Source organism: Homarus americanus, unplaced genomic scaffold, assembly GCF_018991925.1.
Source record: "Homarus americanus isolate GMGI-L3 unplaced genomic scaffold, GMGI_Hamer_2.0 scaffold10730, whole genome shotgun sequence".
NCBI lineage: Eukaryota > Metazoa > Arthropoda > Malacostraca > Decapoda > Nephropidae > Homarus > Homarus americanus.
In genome coordinates, this window is record NW_024751991.1 from 32,501 (window position 1) to 55,682 (window position 23,182).

Genomic DNA, 23,182 nt, shown 5'->3' on the forward strand with positions numbered 1-23,182 from the left:
TTAAAAGTGTGTGTGTCCTGAAGTTTTATAGAGGCTTGCCAGCCTAAGTAAGAGACAAAACAAATAATCCAACAACCTCTCCTTGGTGGTAGTAGAGAGTGTGTTGGTGTCCTGAAAAGTTTTATAGACAAACAAATAATCCAACAACCTCTCCTTGGTAGTAGAAGAGTGTATTGGTGTCCTAAAGTTTAGCGAGGCTTGCCAGCCTGAGTAAAGACAAAGAAATAATCCAGACAGCCACTACCTAACCTAACCGCTGGAGGTTTCGTCACGCGCCCCGATGGCGAAATCCTCCGTTACAGTGTCTGTTTAACCTAACCTTAGTACAGAGTCTATTGGTGTCCACAATTTTATAGAGGCTAAGTCAATAAGAGACAGAAAGAAATAATCCAAGCAGCCAACCTTGGTGTAAAGTCTATTGGCGGCCTAAATTTTATAGAGATATACAGGCAGCCACCACCACTACTTTCGCCGGAGGTTTCGTCACGCTCCCCGATGGCGAAATCCTCCATTACAGCAAAAGTGTCTGTTTAACCTAACCTTAGTACAAAGTCTATTGGTGTCCTCAATTTTATAGAGGTTAGCCACCCGAAGTCAATAAGAGACAAAGAAATAATCCAAGCAGCCACCACTATCTAGCCTGACCGTGGTAAATTCTAACAGGGGACCTTAAATTTTATAGAATAATAATAATACAGGCAACTAACCAACCACTACCGGGCCGCCTAACCTAACCACTACTTTCGCCGGAGGTTTCGTCACGCTCCCCGATGGCGAAATCCTCCATTACAGCAAAAGTGTCTGTTTAACCTAACCTTAGTACAAAGTCTATTGGTGTCCTCAATTTTATAGAGGTTAGCCACCCGAAGTCAATAAGAGACAAAAATAATCCAGCAACCTAAACTGTTTTAGCCTGACCGTGGTAAAGTCTAACAGGGGACATAAATTTTATAGAATAATAATAATACAGGCAACTAACCCAACCCTACCGGGCCGCCTAACCTCACTTTTCTTTCGCCGGAGTTTCCAGTCCTGCGCTCACGATGGCGAAATCCTCAATTACAGCAAAAGTGTCTGTTTAACCTAACCTTAGTACAAGGTCTATTGGTGTCCTCAATTTTATAGAGGTTAGCCACCCGAAGTCAATAAGAGACAAAGAAATAATCCAAGCAGCCTAAACTGTTTAGCCTGACCGTGGTAAAGTCTAACGGGGGACCTTAAATTTTATATAATAATAATAATAATACAGGCAACTACCTAACCACTACCGGGCCGCCTAACCTAACCACTACTTTCGCCGGAGGTTTCGTCACGCTCCCCGATGGCGAAATCCTCCATTACAGCAAAAGTGTCTGTTTAACCTAACCTTAGTACAAAGTCTATTGGTGTCCTCAATTTTATAGAGGTTAGCCACCCGAAGTCAATAAGAGACAAGGAAATAATCCAAGCAGCCTAAACTGTTTAGCCTGACCGTGGTAAAGTCTAACGGGGGACCTTAAATTTTATATAATAATAATAATACAGGCAACTAACTAACCACTACCGGGCCGCCTAACCTAACCACTACTTTCGCCGGAGGTTTCGTCACGCTCCCCGATGGCGAAATCCTCCATTACAGCAAAAGTGTCTGTTTAACCTAACCTTAGTGCAAAAGTCTATTGGTGTCCTCAATTTTATAGAGGTTAGCACGAAGTCAATAAGAACAAAAATAATCCAAGCAGCTAAACTGTTTAGCCCACCGACCGTGGTAAGTCTAACAGGGACCTTAAATTTTATAGAATAATAATAATACTGAGCAACTTCAACTTAACCACTACCGGGCACTAACCTAACCACTACTTTCGCCCGGAGGTTTCGTCACGCCCCGATGGCGAAATCCTCCCATGCAGCAAAGTGTCTGAAACCTTCTTGTAGTACAAAGGTCTATTGGGTGTCTCAATTTTTATAGAGGTTAGCGCAGAAGTCAATAAGAGACAAAATAATCCAAGCATACCACTATCTAGCCCTAAACTGTTTAGCCTGACGTAGAGTTTTTAATAAATCCTGTTGATATGGGACCACACACAACCCCCCTTAACCTGGGATAATGCAATCAAATGGATAATTGCTAACTATTCTCCAGAATAATGCAATCAAATGGTTAGTTGCTAACCGGGGGCTGCCGGACCCTAATGTTAGATACTGTATTTGGTCATGATGAATTGTTTATTAGACTATAAGAAATCCTCTTCCTTCTTGTATTGGCAAGGGAGTTTGCTTTAACAGGTATGCTAACTAAGCCAAAAATAGACAGACTGCGAACCTGATTCTTTTGCTGCATGTTTGAGTCTACCAACTTTGTTGTTGATAAGACACTCAATCCTAGTGATTGTGCTTACTCAACATAGTGACGGTGTAATTACCATCACAGATTGTACGGGAAATTCCAACTTTGGAAAAAACAAATATTTGGCCTACCCAAATTTTGACTACTACCCGTGCGTCTACGTCCTGGATTGGCCAATCAGTGGTGCCCCACGGTGGCGTGATACATGCACGTTTACTGCGGTGCTCTGATTAGCTGACCGAACGTGGCGTGGTAGGTAGGCTGTTTCTACTCTCTAAGTCCTCTTCTTTCCTTTTTTCATCCCCCTCATGCACTCCGTTCTTTGAACGGGAGGCGGGACTTCGCGATACGGTCGATCCGGGCAAGAGACCTGTGATAGTGCAGGGGCACCCCTTGTCCAGGGTCACCGGTGAGTGGCAACTTTTTTAGATATTACTATAGTCACAGGCAGCCTGGGTGCAGAGCCCGACGCCCGTCCAGAGGGGGCAGGTCACTGCTCCCAGGCAGGAACCTGTGTGTGTGTTATAGGTAGGATTGAATGTAATCAGAAGATGACAGCTAGCATTAAAGATAAAACATAGAGGCCAAGGAACACTCTGTGGAAGAGGAAAAAGTGGCAGAAATCACCCACAACAAACTGCAAGTCCCACTAACTAGGAATATTCAGCACCAATGAAGGTTTTAAAGTAATCTGTAAAGATGACTTTGATTCAGATAAAATCCTTTCAAAAGAAGCAAGAGATATATTTTACAATGAAGGCCTTATTGTTGTCATGCCACCAGAACAAAAGCAAAAAGATCAGTTTTTGTTCGTCAAGTCGATCAAGAGATCGGGAGGAAGACCTGAAAGAAGAACTGGAACGCCAAAATAGGTGGATGAAGATTGAAGAAGTCATTAAGATAAAGGACTATACTCATGTTTGAAGAAGTGTCAATGGCTGAGAAAGTTTTACAACAGGGCTTTCTAATATTCAACATGTCAGTCACACCACATCAAATAAAGAAGGAGACATTCATCAGTCTGCAAACTTGCTTCTCCTGCTAAAAATATGAAGAACACACAACGAGAGACTGTCCGGAAAAAGAAAAAGTACTGCTCAGTTATTTTGGCGACGACCATACCTACACTGAATGTAGAATACTGCACATGTTGGCTGTCTCAACTGTAAGAGAAACAGGAATGTATACATAGGACATAGGACCGTTAGCAATGGCATGCTTAATAAAAAAACACATGATAAAAATTACAAGAAACAAGAAAAGAACAAAGACAAGAAGGATCTGACACTCATCGAGAAATAGCAAAAAGCGGTCAAAGGCTCATAGACCAGAATCCACAGTATTAAACCTAAGTGAGCCAATACATGATACAAGGTAATGATTAGTATGATCCATGCACATTTGCACAATATCATTGCACCGGATCATACAATGAAAATTAAGAAAATGTTTTAAATTGAATAATAACCTACCAGAATGATATTTCCAGAGAATCCACAATCCGAAAAAACTATTTCGGAGCAACAAATGCAAGCGAACTGAGAGAAAGACTACATCAAGAAGAACAAAGGTTTGAGCAAGGAGCAACAGCTGATACACAAGGAACACAAGCGACTGATAGAGATCCCAGACAAATGACTAGAAGTGACAAAGAGAAGATAGAAATAACAAAAGGACAGACAAAGGAGTGAGGAGGAGAGAAGATAAGATGGAAACTGATCACAATATACAACCTGAATCTGCTGAAGAAATTGGATTAAAAGTTATCACTACAACAAACATGGAATCCCAACATCAGAGACCAACAGGAGGGACAATAGTAAAAAACTGTGAAGGAGGGATATACAAGTGGACATATCAAGAAAATCCTAAGTGAAGATTATGTCTGGTCACTAGTACTACCAAACTAAGATTACGGCCAAGACTTTAAAATAGTAGACCCGTCAGAGTATAGAAGAGTCAGAAGCGGAAAACAGGATGATAGGTCTCCACTCCAACTGACTGCCACAATCCAAGTATAAGAAATAATGGACAATAGACAAACAGTAAGAACTTTAAGAATAATACAACACAACGTAAGAAACTGGAAGACCGAGAGAATTAACCTAAGTAATATATATCGCGAAATTGACCCTGACATTATACTAATAAACAGTCACGGTGAGACAGAAAACAACAACATAAAACTCTTTAACTATTATGTAAACCAAAGAAATAAATCGGGCGAGAAAAATGACGGAGTAGCGATAGCGGATAAAAGAAACTTAAAATTTAAACTAATTGATGACTTCCAGGATGAATTTCTAGCAATAAAAATAAATACAACTCAAGGAGACGTAATTATTGCTACTACTTACCTATAGAAGACCTATTAAAATTGGCTAACAATAGTCATCCGATGTACATCTTAGGAGACTTTAACGCCAGACATAGGATTTTTGACAATACAAATAATAACGTCGTGGGAAACGCCCTTAATCAATTAATAAATTTAGGAAAAATCAATCATCTGGGTCCTAACTTTCCAACCTGGAGAAATCACAATACACAATCGACACCAGACAAAATTTTTACCAACAACAAAACCTTTTTCAATTACCATATAATACAGGGACCTCTCACAGGCAGTGACCATCTGCCAATTATACTAACACTGTCAACAAGCCCCATACAGATACCAATAAAAAAGAGACTGAAAATGAGTAAAACAGACTGGGACATCTTCAAAGAAGACTTAGGTAATCACCATTCGATTAACCTACAAGGAAAAACAACAGAAGATATAGACTCAGAAATGGACAGACTGCACTCAGCAATAAAACATATCTATAACCAAACACACTCACCATACACTTTAGAACGTGCAACAACAGACTACCAGAAGAAGTTAGAATTAATCCAGACCCTGTGCAATGAAATAAACAGGTATATGGAAAGACACGGCAGTACAGATGGCTATTGTTACGAGTTGAGGGATTTAGAATATAGTTATCGTCTACCCAGATCTAACAGGTAACAACAATAAAAAACAAAGACAATCGGACTATAAAAGGGTAGACAAAGGATGCGAGTTTTCGTTGTATATAATAGAGTACCATAAATCCCTTAACAAAATATTCGAAAACATAAATTACCCTTAACCAAACTTAACCTAAACATTAACAGTATATACATATTAATAAACATAAGAAACAATCTCAGAAGCAAATTGGACGTGGGGAAATTAATACAGAGATACTAGTACTTAAGTGAGGGAGCTGAGATAGCTGACAGAGTAAGGCTGAGTATTGTAGAAGACGGTAGGTAGTCACTGCACGTCACGTGGAGTTTAGAGGATAGATGATCTGTGTGGTCACTTCCCAGGGCCAAGTGCTCTCCTCCAGGTGGAGGTGACACAACAACCAGGATATGGAGAAGGGAAACCCCGGAGTGGTAACTAAGAATAGTCATACTCGGGTTTCATCCCTAGATGGCGTTGCTCGTCGTGCTGGGTAGGTAGATCAGGACAATAGATGGCATGGTTTGTAGTGCTGGGTAGGTAGATCATGACAATTGGTGGCATGGTTCGTAACACACCCCTCCTCCAAAGACCTCCATAGTGCGGGCGCGAAGGAGGTGATCACCTGGTGCGTCTGGAGAGTAGCTGCTGCATTTCCACTGGAGCTCGGGATAAGGAGTCTGCAATCAGGTTATAGGGCTGGGTGAGGAGAGCCCAGCGGAGGATTCGCTGGTTGGAGGTCTTGTTGGTTTGGATGAACGTGAGTGGGTTATGGTCGGTGAAGACTAGGGTTGTTTGTGGGCAAGACTGGAGGTAACATTCAAACTTCTTTATTGCCAACACCAGAGCCAAGGCCTCCTTCTCTATCGAGTAGTTGGTCTGATGTTTTCAACTTGGCGGAGTAATATGCCACAGGGTGAAGAACATCAGTGGTTGGGTCGGGTTGTAGGAGCACAGCCCCCTCCGACACCACTAGCGTCGATTTGCAGATGGAAGGGCGAGGTGTAGTCAGCTTGGAGGCAAGGAAGGCTTTGAGGCGGTGGAAAGACTGGTCGCACCTCTGGTTCCAGATGTAGGACCGCAGAACTGGTAAGGTCTGTGAGGGTCCGGCCACGCTGGAGAAGTTACTGCAGAACCGACGGTAGTAGCCGCACATCCCCAGGAAGCGCATGAGTTCCTTCCTCGTCCTTGGAGTGGGGAAGGACAAGATGGCTCTAACGTTTGCGTCCTTGGGTCTCACCATACCATGCCCAACGATATGTCCCAGGTAAGTCACTGAGGCCCGGCCAAAAGCAGATTTAGCCAGGTTTATGGTGAATCCAGTCTCTTGCAGTCGTGCAAACAGTATCTCCAAACGCACCAGATGTTCGTCCCAGCTGTCCGACACCACCACCAGGTCATCCAGGTAGGAACGTCCCACCTAGGTCCTGAATTAGGAAGTTGATGGCCCTCTGGAATGTGGCCGGAGCATTAGAAAAGCCAAACGCCATAACCAAATATTGAAAAAAGACCAAATGGAGTTATAAATGCCGAGATTATTTTGGCCCTATCCGTGAGTCCCACTTGATAATATCCTTTCAATAAGTCCACCGTACTGATAAATTTGGCACAGCCTATGCTGTCTATTATATCTTCAATCAAAGGTAAAGGGTAGGAGTCTGAGACAGTGACCTGGTTCACTTTACGATAATCGGTACAGAAACGAAAAGTGCCATCGGGTTTTGGAATGAGAAGGCAAGGTGAAGCCCAGGGGAGGTACTAGGCTCAGCTAAGTTATGTTTTAACAAAAAATCTACCTCCTTTTTCATAATCTCTTTTTTTTTGTGGATTTAGTCGATAGGCTGATTGCCTAATGGGTTGTACATCATCCGAGATTAGCTTAATATCATGTTTAAGTATATTGCAAAACCCTGGGAGGTCTGATGTGACTTTAGGAAATGTTGATAATAACTTAGTGAGATCTTTTGCTTGAGATGGATTCAGAACAGAAAAATACTCATCCAAGTTGTTGAGTATGTGACTGTTAGTAGGGTTTTCTTTAGGTAGAGGGAAGTCTAAATTCTCCAATAGGTCCATGTCATCTGTCTCGGCTCCGGCCCTGACAAAACCGTATGCAATACAGGTTGACTTATAGCCTCTGGGATGTCTTCCTCTGACTGCCTGGAATGGTAAAGTTTCATGAGATTAATGTGAACAAGTTGTGAATCTTTTCTGCGATCAGGAGTATGGACTATATAGTTGGAGAGGAGATAGTTTATTAGCAACTATATAGGGACCAGTAAACTTGCTTTTAAGGGGAGAGCCTGGAATGGGTAGAAAGAGTAACACTTTGTCACCTGGAGAAAATGATCTTTTAACTAATTTAGGTTGGGACTTCACCATTTTTTTCTTGGACTTTTTTTAAGTTTGACTGAGCAATGGTTCGGACTTCAGTTAATTTGTCCCTTAAAGTGTCAATGTATTGGGAAACTGTTGCAGGCTTAATAGATGGAGTGTCAAACCACTGCTCCTTTACTGTTTTAAGGGGTCCCCTAATTTGTCTCCCATATAGTAACTCGAACGGGGAGAAACCCAATGACTCCTGGGGACATTCCCTGATGGCAAAGAGTAACAAGTCTATGCTTTCATCCCATTCCTTTTGGTGTTCTATACAGTATTTTTTGAGCATTGATGTACAATGGTCCACACTGAGGTCTTTCATCACCTGTTTGAAAAGATTGCTCGTAAAATTGGTGCCCTGATCGGATTGGATCTCTTTAGGAATGCCCACTGGAGTGAAAAGGTGCAAAAGATGTTTGATTACGTTTTTTGAAGTGATGCTTTTAAGGGGAAAAGCCTCAGGATAACGTGTACTGGTATCCATAACTGTGAGCAGGAATTGATTTCCCTTCTTAGTCTTTAGTAATGGGCCCACACAATCCACAACAATCTTTTCAAATGGTGTAGAAAATACTGGGATGGGCTTAATATGACAAGATTTTAGGTATTTTGACACATCCTTCCTAAGTCCAGGCCAATAATAGTGTTGGAGGAGCTTTTTATATGTTTTCAGGATTCCCAAATGTCCTGAAATACCATCATGGGCAAGGGCAATTAATGCTGGTCTGACTGAGGTGGGAATTACCACTTGATGTATTTCAGACCACGTGTCTAGATGGGCAAGCTCCGGGGCCTATAGGCCCTCATCAAAACCCCTTCATGATAATAAAAACACGGAAGGGTGTTAAAATCTTTACCCTCAACTGCTGCATGAAGTTTAGTCAAAGATGGATCAGATTGTTGGGCTTTAACGAGCTCATCCTTACTAATTGTCTTATTGTAGATCTTCTGTGGGTAGGAAAATATTAGAGGTGGTTTTAGACGAAGAGGGCCCATTTCACTCTGTGACCGGGTGACAGCACAAGATGGGAAAAAGATGAGGAATAGTTTCTTTAAGGTCAGTGGTGGAGTTGACAGGTAAGGGAGAGTCGACTGTCTTTATGTTAGGAACCACTAGATCTCCTACCAAGTCATTAATAATAAATGAATGCCGCACAGGCATTGGGTCTTTCCTTATGGCTATTTGCACTTCCCCAGTAATCAAGGGACATTGGAGGTGCACTTTAGCTAAAGGATAGGAAGAATGGGATGAGAGATCTGAAATTAGAACACTCTCATTAGTAAATGCGGTAGATATATCGGGAATGACGTTAAACAGGAGGATAGGTTGTGCTGCGCCCGTATCACGTAGTACACGAATAGGGAAGAACGAGACCCCTCTATGATTGAAATTTTTCCCTCATAGGTGAATGAAGAGAAGAGATCCTGATGGGGCCTTTCCACATTGGTGGTTGCTATTGGTTTGAATTTGGGATCCAGGGAACTACTTTTAGAAGTTCGACACTTTGGGTGTTTACAAGACTGGATCGTATGGCCTGGGTTTTTACAGTAAGAACAAGTAAACTTGGTTGCATCAGGGGGGGTAGGTGTGGGACCTTTCGACCTACCACTCACGTCCCCAAGGTTATCATCAGAGGAGGACCTAACATGTCGGGAAGTACCACGTTCTCTACTGCCTAGTGACTCCACCAACAAACCGTACGCATCAGCCAGCTCAGCAGCACGTCCTAAATTAACCTCTCCACGCTCCTCCACATGCTTCAAGATGTGAAATGGTATCTTGCTCTTCCACTCCTCCAGGACTACCAAATTTAACAAATCCTGAAATGTGGAGGTCTCTGTAGCCTCTAACCACTTCTTAAAAACCTAAGCTTTTCTTGAGCAAACTCAACAAAGGTGTGGGAAAATGGTTTTAGTTAGTTTACAGAAACTTCTGCCGGTATCCATCTGGCGTGATAGCATAAGAGGTGAGGATATTCTTTTTTACGTTATCATAGTCATCAGTCTGGTCTAAGCAGTTATAAACTCTACGAGCCTTACCATATAATTTAGGAACTAACACTGACACCCACTGGTCCTTTGGCCACTCATTCTTCCCGGCTATTTTCTCAAAAGTCCTAAATGACCCGTCCATATCGGATTCATCAAACCCGGGAACAAGGGAAGAAGCAGTAGCAGGGTTAAAAGCAGCTAGTTTCTCTCTTAATGCCACTTCCTTTGATCTAAACTCCGATGTTAAGGTGACTTCTATCTCTCTTACCTGTAGTTCTTTCAGTCTAACCTCCTGCTCCAACTTGGCCCGTTCCATCATTTCCTCATGCTCCAACTTGGCCTGTTCCGACCTTCCCTCATACTCCAACTTGTGCTCCAACTTGGCCTGTTCCGACTCCTGCTCCAACTCGAGTTCTTTCATTTTGATTTGGAACTCGAACCTAGCTCGTTCCAGTTCTAAGGCGTCTATTCGTTGTGTTTCTTGTTGAGGGCTAGCCAGACCTGAAGCAACTTCTGAGTGAGGAGGGGTGGTGGATAGTGGTTGAAGTTTCTTGGACATGGGCGTTAATCTGTCAACAGCGGATTCTTTTAAAACTTCATGTTGAAACAGCACTTCAATCACATGATTTTTTAACATTTCCTTAGTCAGTTGCTGTGAAAATGGGATATTATAATAGTTGGCTATTTCTTTCCATTCTTTCTTCAGGATATTAACACGTAATTTAGCTACGGAAGGATTTTCAATAAAATCCTGGAGATCAAAACCTGAGGTGGCCATTGTTAAGAAAAATAGGATAAATTAACTAATGGTCCAAAGATAAGATAAGTGGATAACCTAGAAAATATCACGGCAGTGGATAACCAGAAAGTCCCGAAAACTAACGTTATACCTAGGAAATTACACTTATGATTATTGTTCTTCTGAGAAGATCCTTAGATAAGGATAAGAGACTTGAAAGAGGTAGGGCGTATTACGGCATTAATATAAAGATCCGGATTAACAACCCTGATAAATGGTATGATTGACCCTGAATGAGATAATGAGAAGAACAATAATTGAGGCTTTATAATTATGGGGTCCTGGTAGAGCGGGCGTCCCAAGATATCACTTCACCGTAAACTAGTGACTATGGAACAGCCTACTCTGGGTGAGGGTACGGCATTAAACAGATCCGGATTCTTCCCTACACTCGATAAGACTTACTACACAACTGCCACGTGTAATAACAGGTAAGCCTTATGACACTTGGAACCTAATATCCTACGTCTGTCACTCTTACTGTACGATAATACCAATATATGCAAACACATATGAAGGAAACTTTAAACCACCGTAAAGCAATTGTGAACAGAAGTGACTGGGAGGAATAATTAACACTGAGTAACAAGGGAGGAAGGAATATGGTACTTAAGGTCGTGTCCTGTCACGGTCGCCATTTGTTACGAGTTGGGGATTTAGAATATAGTTATACGTCTACCCAGATCCCAACAGGTAACAACAATAAAAAACAAAGACAATCGGACTATAAAAGGGTAGACAAAGGATGCGAGTTTTCGTTGTATATAATAGAGTACCATAAATCCCTTAACAAAATATTCAGCTTAAAATTACCCTTAACCAAACTTAACCTAAACATTAACAGTATATACATATTAATAAACATAAAACAATCTCGAAAGCAAGTGGACGTGGGGAAATTAATACAAGAGATACTAGTACTTAAGTGAGGAGCTGAGATGGCTGACGAGTAAGGCTGAGTATTGTAGAAGACGGTAGGTAGTCACTGCACGTACGTAGGTTTAGAGGATAGATGATCCTGTGGTCACTTCCCAGAGCCAAGTGCTCTCTCCTCAATTGGAGGTGACGCAACAACCAGGATAGGGAGAAGGAAACCTCGGTGGTAACTAAGACGAGTCATACTCGTGTCTCGTCCCTAGATGCGTTGCTCGTGGTGCTGGGTAGGTATCAGGACAATAGATGGCGTGCTTCGTAGTGCTGGGTGGAGGGTTCGTAACACTATATACGACACAGATAGCACTACAGATAAAATTAAGAGACGCATGTAAGGAAGCAAACAATAAAAATGGAATGATATTATAATGGCGGCTGACATGACTAAAGACAAAAAACATTTTGGACTTCCATAAACAAGATGAGGGGCACAACAAGCAAAAACACCATACATTAAAGACCAAAATGGAACAAAATTGCACGAGGAAAATGAACAAGAGTCAGCATTCAAAAGGGAATGGGTAAAAGTTTTTAAAATATCAGATGAGGAAAATGAAGATTTTGATAGTGAACACGAAGAAAGGATAGAAGAAGAAATGGGAAGACAAATACATAGAATCACCCCAAGGCAATATATAGACTATAACTTATTACCTAATAATCAAATAATAACCATGGGAGAAATGATGCACTGTCTGAGGAAATTTAAGGAAAAAGCCCCCGGGCTCACAGGTATTACACGAAATATGATCATGAATCTACCTGAAAACATTTTAAAAACACTATTAAACATTTATAACGCATGCTTAATAACTGGTTACTTTCCAGACAAACTAAAATATGCTAAAATGATATTTATTCCTAAGGAGGGTAAGGACAATAAGGAAATATTAAACTACAGGCCAATATCTTTGTTAGAAATTACCGGGAAACTATTGGAAAAATTTTTAAATTCAAGACTTATAGCCTTTTTAACACAACATGGGAAAACTAACAACAGACAACATGGATTTATGCCCAATAGAAATACCCTAACTGCAATAGCTATAATAACGGAAATAATTGCAATAGAAAAAAGCAAGGGTAACCAGATCAATATAATTTTAAGGGATGTTTCTAAGGCTTTTGATAAAGTTGGGCATTTAGGCTTGAAATATAAAATATTAAAACTGGGACTTAACGAATACATACTAAGAGCAATGGCAGCCCCAGATGGGAAACTAGAATTCAAATTGGAAACTTTTTAGGAACTATGTTTAATCTTGAGAGTGGAGTACCTCAAGGAGGATGCCTTTCTCCAACACTATATACAATTTATACTTCAGACACACCTCAACCTACCCCTTTAGTGAATATGTAATGTTTTGCTGATGATATTACTCAAATAGTATCATGCAGGAAAATCAACTCAATTTATGGCACTCTACACGTGGTAAGAACACGATAAAAAGCATAATGATTTTGAAAAAATGGAAAATCCAGGACAAATAAAGAACAAATTCGAATATACCAATAGCCAAGATTAAACAAGTCAGTAATAGTCGACCAGGAACTATACCCATACGACACTGGTAGGATGCTTGGATTAAAACTAACAAAAAGAGGATATATAACATACTTAAAAGATAAAGAACGACAGGCAGAATAAGATTATCAAAAATAAAACGCTTTAAGAACCTTAGCATTAATAACAAAGAAAAATTTATATTACTTATGTCAAATCAATTATGGACTACCCACCCATCCCATTGAACACCCTTAAATAAACGATGCATTAAAGGTTACAAACAGTACAAAATATAGCCTCAGATTTATATATAACATAAAATATACCAGACCACATCAATAATGAGGCAGCTACACAGAGCAAACCTCTTAGCAATCAATGTAGATATACACAACAAAGCTGTAAATATTTGGAAAAAGTGACTGAACTTAACACGAAACATATATCAAAACTGGAAAAATAATATAGACAGGAAAAAGTAATTGAACCACCTCCTGCCTCAATATACACATTTCTACATAAAACATTACTAGAGGAATAAAGATGAGAGTGACCAACCAGCTCCACTAAGAACCTGGCATACAGTGTACCTTTAGACTAACACAACTAACACTTAACTAACACCAAAAAAAAATGTGACTACCCTCCCAGTTACACAAGGACCTGGGCGGGCTCACTAACTCCAACAATAACAAAAATAATAATAATAAGCAGCATTATATAAATAAACCAATATTAATACAAGGTCTGACGACAAGGAGCAGAAACAAAGACAAAAACATAATAAGAAAGATGAAGCGATCTGGTTGAGCCCAGATTCTTTCTACTCTACTGTATTCAGTTTCACCACCTTTTCTTCCAATTCCTAATAATCTTCTTTCACCTCTTAACCTAATGACTTCGTATCGTATCATTTATCTAGCCTAAACTGTTTAGCCTGACGTAGAGTTTTTTAATAAATCTGGTGATATGGAACCACACAACCCCCCTTAACCTGGGATAATGCAATCAAATGGATAATTGCTAACTATTCTCAGAGATAATGCAATCAAATGGTTAGTTGCTAACCGGGGCTGCGCCCCCGGACTAGATACTGTATTTGGTCATGATGAATTGTTTTATTAGACTATAAGAAATCCTCTTCCTTCTTGTATTGGCAAGGGGAGTTTGCTTTAACTTAGATATGCTAGCCTAAGTAAAATTAGATGCCCCTTCCTTATTGGTGTTGTCGATGGCACAGCACAGCACAGCACCGTGCCTATGACGAAATCAACTTCATTAAACTCAACTCATACTTCAAATGCACCAAGAGAACTTGCACACCCGAATGGGAGACCGTCAGAGTCAATCGAGGGTCGATTTAATAGCACTACGAAACTTGCACCCAGATGGGGAAGACCGTCAAGAATCAATCGGGGTCGATTTGATAACATACTACAGAAACACGCAGATAGGGAACCGTCAAAGAATCAATCGGGGTCGATTTGATAGCATACTACAGAAACTTGCACACCAGATGGAAGACCGTCAAAATCAATCAGGGGTGGTTATGTATACTACAGAAACTTGCACACCGAATGGGAGACCGTCAAGAATCCAATCAGAGGTCGATTTAATAACATACTAGAAACTTGCACACCCGAATAGAGACCGTCAAAAAAAAGTCAATCAGGGGGTCGATTTGCTCAACATACTACGAAACTTGCACGAATGGAGACCGTCAAGTCAATCAGGGATCGATTTGATAACATACCAAAGAAGTTCCACACCCGCATGGGAGACCGTCAGAGTCAATCGGGGGACGATTTAATAGCATACTACAGAAGCTTGCACACCCGAATGGGAGACCGTCAACGTCAATCGGGGGTCGATTTAATAGCATACTACAGAAACTTGCACACCCGAATGGGAGACCCTCAAAGTCAATCGGGGATCGATTTGATAGCATACCACAGAAACTTGCACACCCGAATGGGAGACCGTCAAAGTCAATCGGGGGTCGATTTAATAGCATACTACAGAAACTTGCACACCCGAATGGGACACCGTCAAAGTCAATCGGGGGTCGATTTGATAGCATACTACAGAAACTTGCACACCCGAATGGGAGACCGTCAAAGTCAATCGGGGATCGATTTGATAGCATACCACAGAAACTTGCACACCCGAATGGGAGACCGTCAAAGTCAATCGGGGGTCGATTTAATAGCATACCACAGAAACTTGCACACCCGAATGGGAGACCGTCAAAGTCAATCGGGGGTCGATTTGATAGCATACTACAGAAACTTGCACACCCGAATGGGAGACAGTGAAAGTCAATCGGGGGTCGATTTAATAGCATACTACAGAAACTTGCACACCCGAATGGGAGACAGTCAAAGTCAATCGGGGGTCGATTTAATAGCATACTACAGAAACTTGCACACCCGAATGGGAGACCGTCAAAGTCAATCGGGGGTCGATTTGATAGCATACTACAGAAACTTGCACAATGGGGGAACAGTAAAATCAATCGGGGTCGATTTAATAGCATACTAGAAACACACACCAATGAGACACAAAGTCAATCGGGGTCGATTTAATACTACCAGAAAAGTTCCACACCCGCATGGGAGACCGTCAAAGTGAATCGGGGGTCGATTTGATAGCATACTACAGAGAACTTGCACACCCGAATGGGAGACCGTCTAAGTCTATCGGGGGTCGATTTAATAGCATACTACAGAAACTTGCACACCCGAATGGGAGACAGTCAGGGTCAATCGGGGGTCGATTTAATAGCATACTACAGAAACTTGCACACCCGAATGGGAGACCGTCAAAGTCAATCGGGGGTCGATTTGATAGCATACTACAGAAACTTGCACACCCGAATGGGAGACCGTCAAAGTCAATCGGGGGTCGATTTGATAGCATACTACAGAAACTTGCACACCCGAATGGGAGACAGTGAAAGTCAATCGGGGGTCGATTTAATAGCATACTACAGAAACTTGCACACCCGAATGGGAGACAGTGAAAGTCAATCGGGGGTCGATTTAATAGCATACTACAGAAACTTGCACACCCGAATGGGAGACCTTCAAAGTCAATCGGGGGTCGAGTTAATAGCATACTACAGAAACTTGCACACCCGAATGGGAGACCGTCAAAGTCAATCGGGGGTCGATTTGATAGCATACTACAGAAACTTGCACACCCGAATGGGAGACAGTCAAAGTCAATCGGGGGTCGATTTAATAGCATACTACAGAAACTTGCACACCCGAATGGGAGACCGTCAAAGTCAATCGGGGGTCGAGCATACTTTACAAAATGATCCGAGAATCTGCACACACACCGAGTGGGAGACGGTGATGAAAACGTCCGCCCTTATATGTTCGATTGCACTATTTTACTATATTAAGGGGAGAGGGTGCCTTCGCACACATATTCGGTGTGAAATATCTTCCGCCCCCCAGCGGAGCGCTTCGGCGCCTCTGCGAAGCAAAGCGCGGCATTCAAAAACAACAACCAAAATTGCCGTCGCTTTCCCTTCCCTGCCCTGCAATGGCTGGAGCAGCAGCAGCAGAGAGAAAAATAGTCTCATGGGGTCAGAGGAATGGCAGTGGAGCGCGATCTATGAATTTCACTAGCCAGGTCTGTCTCCCAATTGAACATTATTACTCTCTCGGCGCACGTCGCCACCACGGTTTCCCGACAGCAGCAGCATCATGATGTTGCGTCTATTGTAAGTCCGGAACCGGGTTATTCGGCTGTTCGCGAACAGTCGGGTTTTAACCTTGCCTAACAAACGATCAAACAACTTCCACTCTCGAGGTGCGGTACGGTGACTGTCCTATCGTCCGCTCTTGTACTGGATTGCACTATTTCACTATATTGGAGAGGTGCCTTCACACCCTATTCGGTGTGAATATCTTCCGCCCCCAGCGCGCGCCCTCTGGAAATAAAGCATTCAAAAACAACAACCAAAGTTGCATCGCTTTCCTTCCCTGCCCTGCAATGGCTGGAGCAGCAGCAGCAGCAGAAGAAAGAGAGAGAAAATAGTCTCATAGGGTCAGAGGAATGGCAGTGGAGCGCGATCTATGAATTTCACTAGCCAGGTCTGTCTCCCAATTGAACATTATTACTCTCTCGGCGCGCACGTCGCCACCACGGTTTCCGCGACAGCAGCAGCATCATGATGTTGCGTCTATTGTAAGTCCGGAACCGGGTTATTCGGCTGTTCGCGAACAGTCAGGTTTTAACCTTGCCTAACAAACGATCAAACAACTTCCACTCTCGAGGTGCGGTACGGTGACTGTCCTATCGTCCGCTCTTGTATGCTGGATTGCACTATTTCACTATATTAAGGGGAGAGGGTGCCTTCACACACATATTCGATGTGAAATATCTTCCGCCCCCCAGCGGAGCGCTTCGGCGCCTCTGCGAAGCCAAACGCGGCATTCCAAAACAACAACCAAAATTGCCGTCGATTTCCTCTCCCTGCCCTGCAATGGCTGGAGCAGAAGGAGAGCGAGAGAGAGAATAGTCTCATTGGGTCAGAGGAATGGCAGTGGAGCGGGCTAATGGCGAGTAGGCTCGCGATCTATCAATTACACTAGCCAGGTCGCTCTCCCTATTGAACATTATTACTCTCTCTCGGCGCACACGTCGCCACTGCGGTTTCCGCGACAGCAGCAGCAGCAGCATCATGATGTTGCATCCACCAATTAGTCCGGAACCGGGTTATTCGGCTGTCTGCGAACAGTCCGGTTTTAACCTTACCCAACAAACAACATCCACTCTCGAGGTGCGGTATGGTGAATGTCCTATCGTCCGACCTTGTATGCTGGATTGCACTATTTCACTTTATTAAGGGGAGAGGGTGCCTTCACACACATATTCGGTGTGAAATATCTTCCGCCCCCCAGCGGAGCGCCTCTGTGAAGCAAAGCGCGGCATTCAAAACAACAACCATAATTGCCGTCGCTTCCCTGCCCTGCAATGGCTGGAGCAGAAGGAGAGAGATTTTAGTCTCATTGGATCAGAGGAATGGCAGTGGAGTGGGCTTATGGCGAGTAGCCTCGCGCTCTATCAATTACACTTGCCAGGTCTCTCTTCCGTTTGGACATTATTTACTCCGTCTCTCTCTCGGCGCACACGTCGCCACCCTACTAGTTTCCTTCACAGCATATGCTGCGGCCTTTCAGTCCGGGCTCCCCTTCGCCTTGCTGTCTGCCCAACTTAGCGGACTTGCGTTGGCTGATCACCCCGTCTTCGCGTCTGTGCCGGCCTTCAATGCAGCGCCCAACCGTCTCTTGACCGAGATTCATTGCACTATTCCACGCGCAAACGGCTACCCTAAATGTGCATAGACAACGCTCATGGTTCAACACGACCAGGGCGCAGTCTGGGAGCCGAGTATACTAAAAAGAGAGTTTAGCAGCCAAAACTCGTCAAAGCACACGTTGAGTTACCCCATCACCTAACAACGATGATGGCGGTTCCCACCCGTGAAATACACAACCTAACCAATATTGGGCGACGATGGCGCTCATGAGCCCACGTCCCCACAAACAGTAAGAGAAAGAGAGAGAGGAGGAGATGGGCCAATGTGCGGTCCCTCGCCCAATGTCTTATGCCTCGCTGGGGCAAAGAGAAGAGAAGAGGAGCGGATAAGGGAGGAGATTGGCCAACGTGCGGTCCCTCGCCCAATGTCGGCTGCCTCGCTGGAGCTGGGTAAAGAGGAGAGGAGCGGATAAGGGAGGAGATTGGCACACACGGTGGCGCTGCCGGCGCCGAGGATAGCAAGAGAAGGTGCAGTTTGATCTGATCATCTGGTTTGCTATTTCTCTAAGGCCAACGTGCGGTCCCTCGCCCAATGTCGGCTGCCTCGCTGGGGCAAAGAGAAGAGGAGAGGATAAGGGAGGAGATTAGCACACACGGTGGCGCTGCCGGCGCCGAGGATAGCGAGAGAAGGTGCAGTTTGATCTGATCATCTGGTTTGCTATTTCTCTAAGGCCAACGTGCGGTCCCTCGCCCAATGTCTTCTGCCTCGCTGGGGCAAAGAGAAGAGAAGAGGAGCGGATAAGGGAGGAGATTCGCCAACGTGCGGTCCCTCGCCCAATGTCGGCTGCCTCGCTGGAGCTGGGGCAAAGAGGAGCGGATAGGGGGGGAGATTGGCACACACGGTGGCGCTGCCGGCGCCGAGGATAGCAAGAGAAGGTGCAGTTAGATCTGATCATCTGGTTTGCTATTTCTCTAAGGCCAACGTGCGGTCCCTCGCCCAATGTCTTCTGCCTCTCTCTCAATCTCACTATTTTGGCCGCCGTGATAGGCGCCGCCAACAGCAGCAGCTACCTGGTTGATCCTGCCAGTAGTCATATGCTTGTCTCAAAGATTAAGCCATGCATGTGTAAGTACAAGCCGATTTAAAGCGAAACCGCGAATGGCTCATTAAATCAGCTATGTTTCATTGGATCTGTAAACCCACTTACTTGGATAACTGTGGCAATTCTAGAGCTAATACATGCAATTGGTCTCTGACCGCAAGGGAAGAGCGCTTTTATTAGTTCAAAACTGGTCGGGCCCTGGTCCGTAACCCACCTGTGGTGAATCTGAATAACTTCGGGCTGAGCGCACGGTCTCCGCACCGGCGCCGCTTCTTTCAAGTGTCTGCCTTATCAGCTTTCGATTGTAGGTTATGCGCCTACAATGGCTATAACAGGTAACGGGGAATTAGGGTTCGATTCTGGAGAGGGAGCCTGAGAAACGGCTACCACATCTAAGAAAGGCAGCAGGCACGCAAATTACCCACTCCCGGCACGGGGAGGTAGTGACGAAAAATAACGATGCGAGTCTCATCCGAGGCCTCGCAATCGGAATGAGTACACTTTAAATCCTTTAACGAGTATCCATTGGAGGGCAAGTCTGGTGCAGCAGCAGCAGTGGTACCAGCTCCAATAGCGTATATTAAATTTGTTTCTTGGTTAAAAAGCTCGTGGTTGGATCTCAGTTCCGGACTAATTTTGCTTGAAATTGTTTTACTATCACGCTCGAACTTAACCGCCCGCTTGGCTTTCGCCGCGGGACATACTCTTTGTCAGTGTCGAGTGGCAGAAGGATTTACTTTAGAAAAAAAAATTAAAGAGTGCTCAGAGCAGGCTATTTGAATGACGAATGGTGATGCATGGAATAATGAATAGGACCTCGGTTCTGTTTTGTTGGTTTTCAGAGACCAGAGTATGATAATGGGTGGCGGGGCATTCGGTATTCACGGCTAGCTAGAGTGAGTATGGACCGTCATAGAACTCTCGCAACATTGCCAAGGATGTTTTCATTAATCAGAACGAAAGTTAGAGGTTAAAGGCGATCCAGAATGCCGCCTAGTTCTAACCCTCACTTGATGCCAACTAGTCGCGGCGTTATTCCCATGACCGGCGGGCGGCTTCGAAACCAAAGTCTTTGGGTTCCGGGGAAAGTATGGTTGCAAAGCTGAAACTTAAAGGAATTGACGGAAGGGCACCACCAGGAGTGGAGCCTGCGGCTTAATTTGACTCAACACGGGAAACCTCACCAGGCCCAGACACCGGAAGGATTGACAGATTGAGAGCTCTTTCTCGATTCGGTGGGTGGTGGTGCATGGCCGTTCTTAGTTGGTGGAGCGATTTGTCTGGTTAATTCCGATAACGAACGAGACTCTGGCCTACTAAGTAGTCGACGGATCTCCAGAAAATGGTGTCCAGTTCGCAACTTCTTCTTAGAGGGATAAGCGGCAATTCTAGCCGCGCGAGATTGAGCAATAACAGGTCTGTGATGCCCTTAGATGTTCTGGGCCGCACGCGCGCTACACTGAAGGGATCAACGAGTTTTCCCCCTCCGAGAGGAGCGGGTAACCCGTTCAAAGCCTTTCTTGATAGGGATTGGGGCTTGCAATTGTTTCCCATGAACGAGGAATTCCCAGTAAGTGCAAGTCATCAGCTTGCGCTGACTACGTCCCTGCCCTTTGTACACACCGCCCGTCGCTACTACCGATTGAATGATTTAGTGAGGCCTTCGGACTGGCGCTCTTGGATTGTCGGCCCCGTTGGCCGCGAGGGTTTTCTGGGGTCGTCGCCTCGAGCTGACGGAAAGATGTCCAAACTTGATCATTTAGAGGAAGTAAAAGTCGTAACAAGGTTTCCGTAGGTGAACCTGCGGAAGGATCATTAACAGAGAGAAAGAGAACGGGGCGCTCTTAAAACTACTACTACTCTCCTGATTTGGGCGGTCTCGGGCTCTGCTCTGGCAACTCCAGCAGCGAAAGAGGACAATCCAGGCCCCCGCACCAAAAATAGGTACCACCACGCTGTAGGTGGACCACACTCGGGCGAGAGCGCGAAGACCGGAGGAGGAGGACGGACGGGGCTTTGGACGGCTGCCCGTCCGTTCCTTACTACCGGCGAATAAGCCTCTTGACCCAAAAAGAGTGAAATTCAAGTGTCAAAAAACAACAAGTCGTCGTAAGCCCAAACCTAAACTTGGGCTATGTCTGTAAAACCCTTTCATTGGGGCCTAGGCCTGTGATGGTTAGTAGCAAAAAAAGACCAAATGGCAAATACACAGCGCTCTTAGCGGGATCACTCGGCTCGTGGGTCGATGAAGACCGCAGCAAACTGCATGTCGGTATGTGAATCGCAAGAATACCAGATACATCGACAAGTTGAGCGCATATTGCGGCGGCGGCAGCCATATGAGCTTGTCGCCGCCACTCCTCTACGAGGGTCGGAAATATACATCCATCGGTTGCTGCGAGTTCGGTGCCTGCTGACTGTCTCCCCGACACGAGGGTAACCCGAACCGAGCTTCCGCCTTGGGGTTTAATCGCCCGCGCCTTGCGCGAGGCGTGCCCTTAAAAACAAGCAAGCCTATCACTAGCAAGTCCATGGACTTGGCGCACCCACATTCAACCACAACAAAGCGACAGTTGTCGCCCTCGCAAATAACTGGAGGCGGCGCTCTTTTGCCTGCTGTCCACAGAGACACGAATGGCCGTCGGCCGCTCATGGCTGATGCTGCACATATTCTAAGAGGCACTCCATCCCACGAAGAGGAAACGAAACCGGGTCGGATATCTTTTAAGTAAGCCCCGCCGGAATTTCGTCTATCACCTCGAAAAGAGTGCTTGGCATGCATTGCAGTGGAACCTAAATTGATGAGTGCGCCTGGGCCCGCAGTCTACCATGTAGTGGTGCAGGCAGAGAGATGAGAATGCTTGGGTGACGCCGTGCTCTTCCTCACGCGCTCCTCCACCCTCTCCCACGGTCAGAGGCGGTGTGGGCGTTCTCTTTGAGAGTTCGCCACGAGTCCACGTCTATCTCATGACTGGGAGGGAGGCAGGGGGAGTTCTCTCTAAACGCGTTAAAGACGGTGTTGCGCCTCATAACGGCGCTCGCCGGGATAGAGCACTAGTTCTGCAGCCGGAAAGGCCGCTCACGCCAATTAATACTGCGACTCTCGCTCTCTTTCTCCGGATAAGCAAGTGCCACTGCTGTGGCATGCGGGAACGGGGAAAGAGGTCAAAGTTTAAGCGGCAAAGGTGCGGCCGAGTAAGGGCGGAACACGAGCGTATATGCATTAAAACTGTGTGTGTATATGACTCTGCGAGAGATGTTCTGCTGGAACACTTTTCCTATTGGCTATTTACCACTCAATGAGAAGGAACGGAGTCAGGGGTGGGAGTGCCGGCGCCATGGGCGCTGGTACCCCCGCGACAAGCCCCTCAAACCTTCCTGCCTGGTAATGTCGGTGGTGAAGAAAGTCGGTGGCAGAGCGTCTTCCGCTTCGTGGTTGGGGAACTTGTTCCCCCTAAGGATGATGAGACCACGATCGACCTCGTAGTAGGAGAGAGCTACCCGCCAAATTTAAGCATATTAATAAGCGGAGGAAAAGAAACCAACAGGGATTCCCTTAGTAAGGGCGACTGAACCGGGAAAAGCCCAGCGCATAACCTCGATGTCTTCGGGCACGAGGGGTGTTGCGTTTCAGAGGGTCCAGCACGCCGTCCCATACCGTCTAAGTCAAGCTTGAAAGCGGCCACTGCCCATGGAGGGTGACAGGCCCGTATGGCGGCGCCCGTGAGGGTACAGATGGGACGGTCGGAAGGGGCCTCTCTGTAGAGTCGGGTTGCTTGAAAGTGCAGCCCAAAGCAGGTGGTAAACTCCATCTAAGGCTAAATATGACCACGAGACCGATAGCGAACAAGTACCGTGAGGGAAAGTTGAA

General features: G+C 44.8%; 1 pseudogene; it reads left to right on the forward strand.

Moving 5' to 3' along the window:
• The first annotated feature begins 21,523 nt into the window (after positions 1 to 21,523).
• Positions 21,524 to 21,685, forward strand: LOC121854907 (annotated as a pseudogene).
• Positions 21,686 to 23,182: the final 1,497 nt, after the last annotated feature.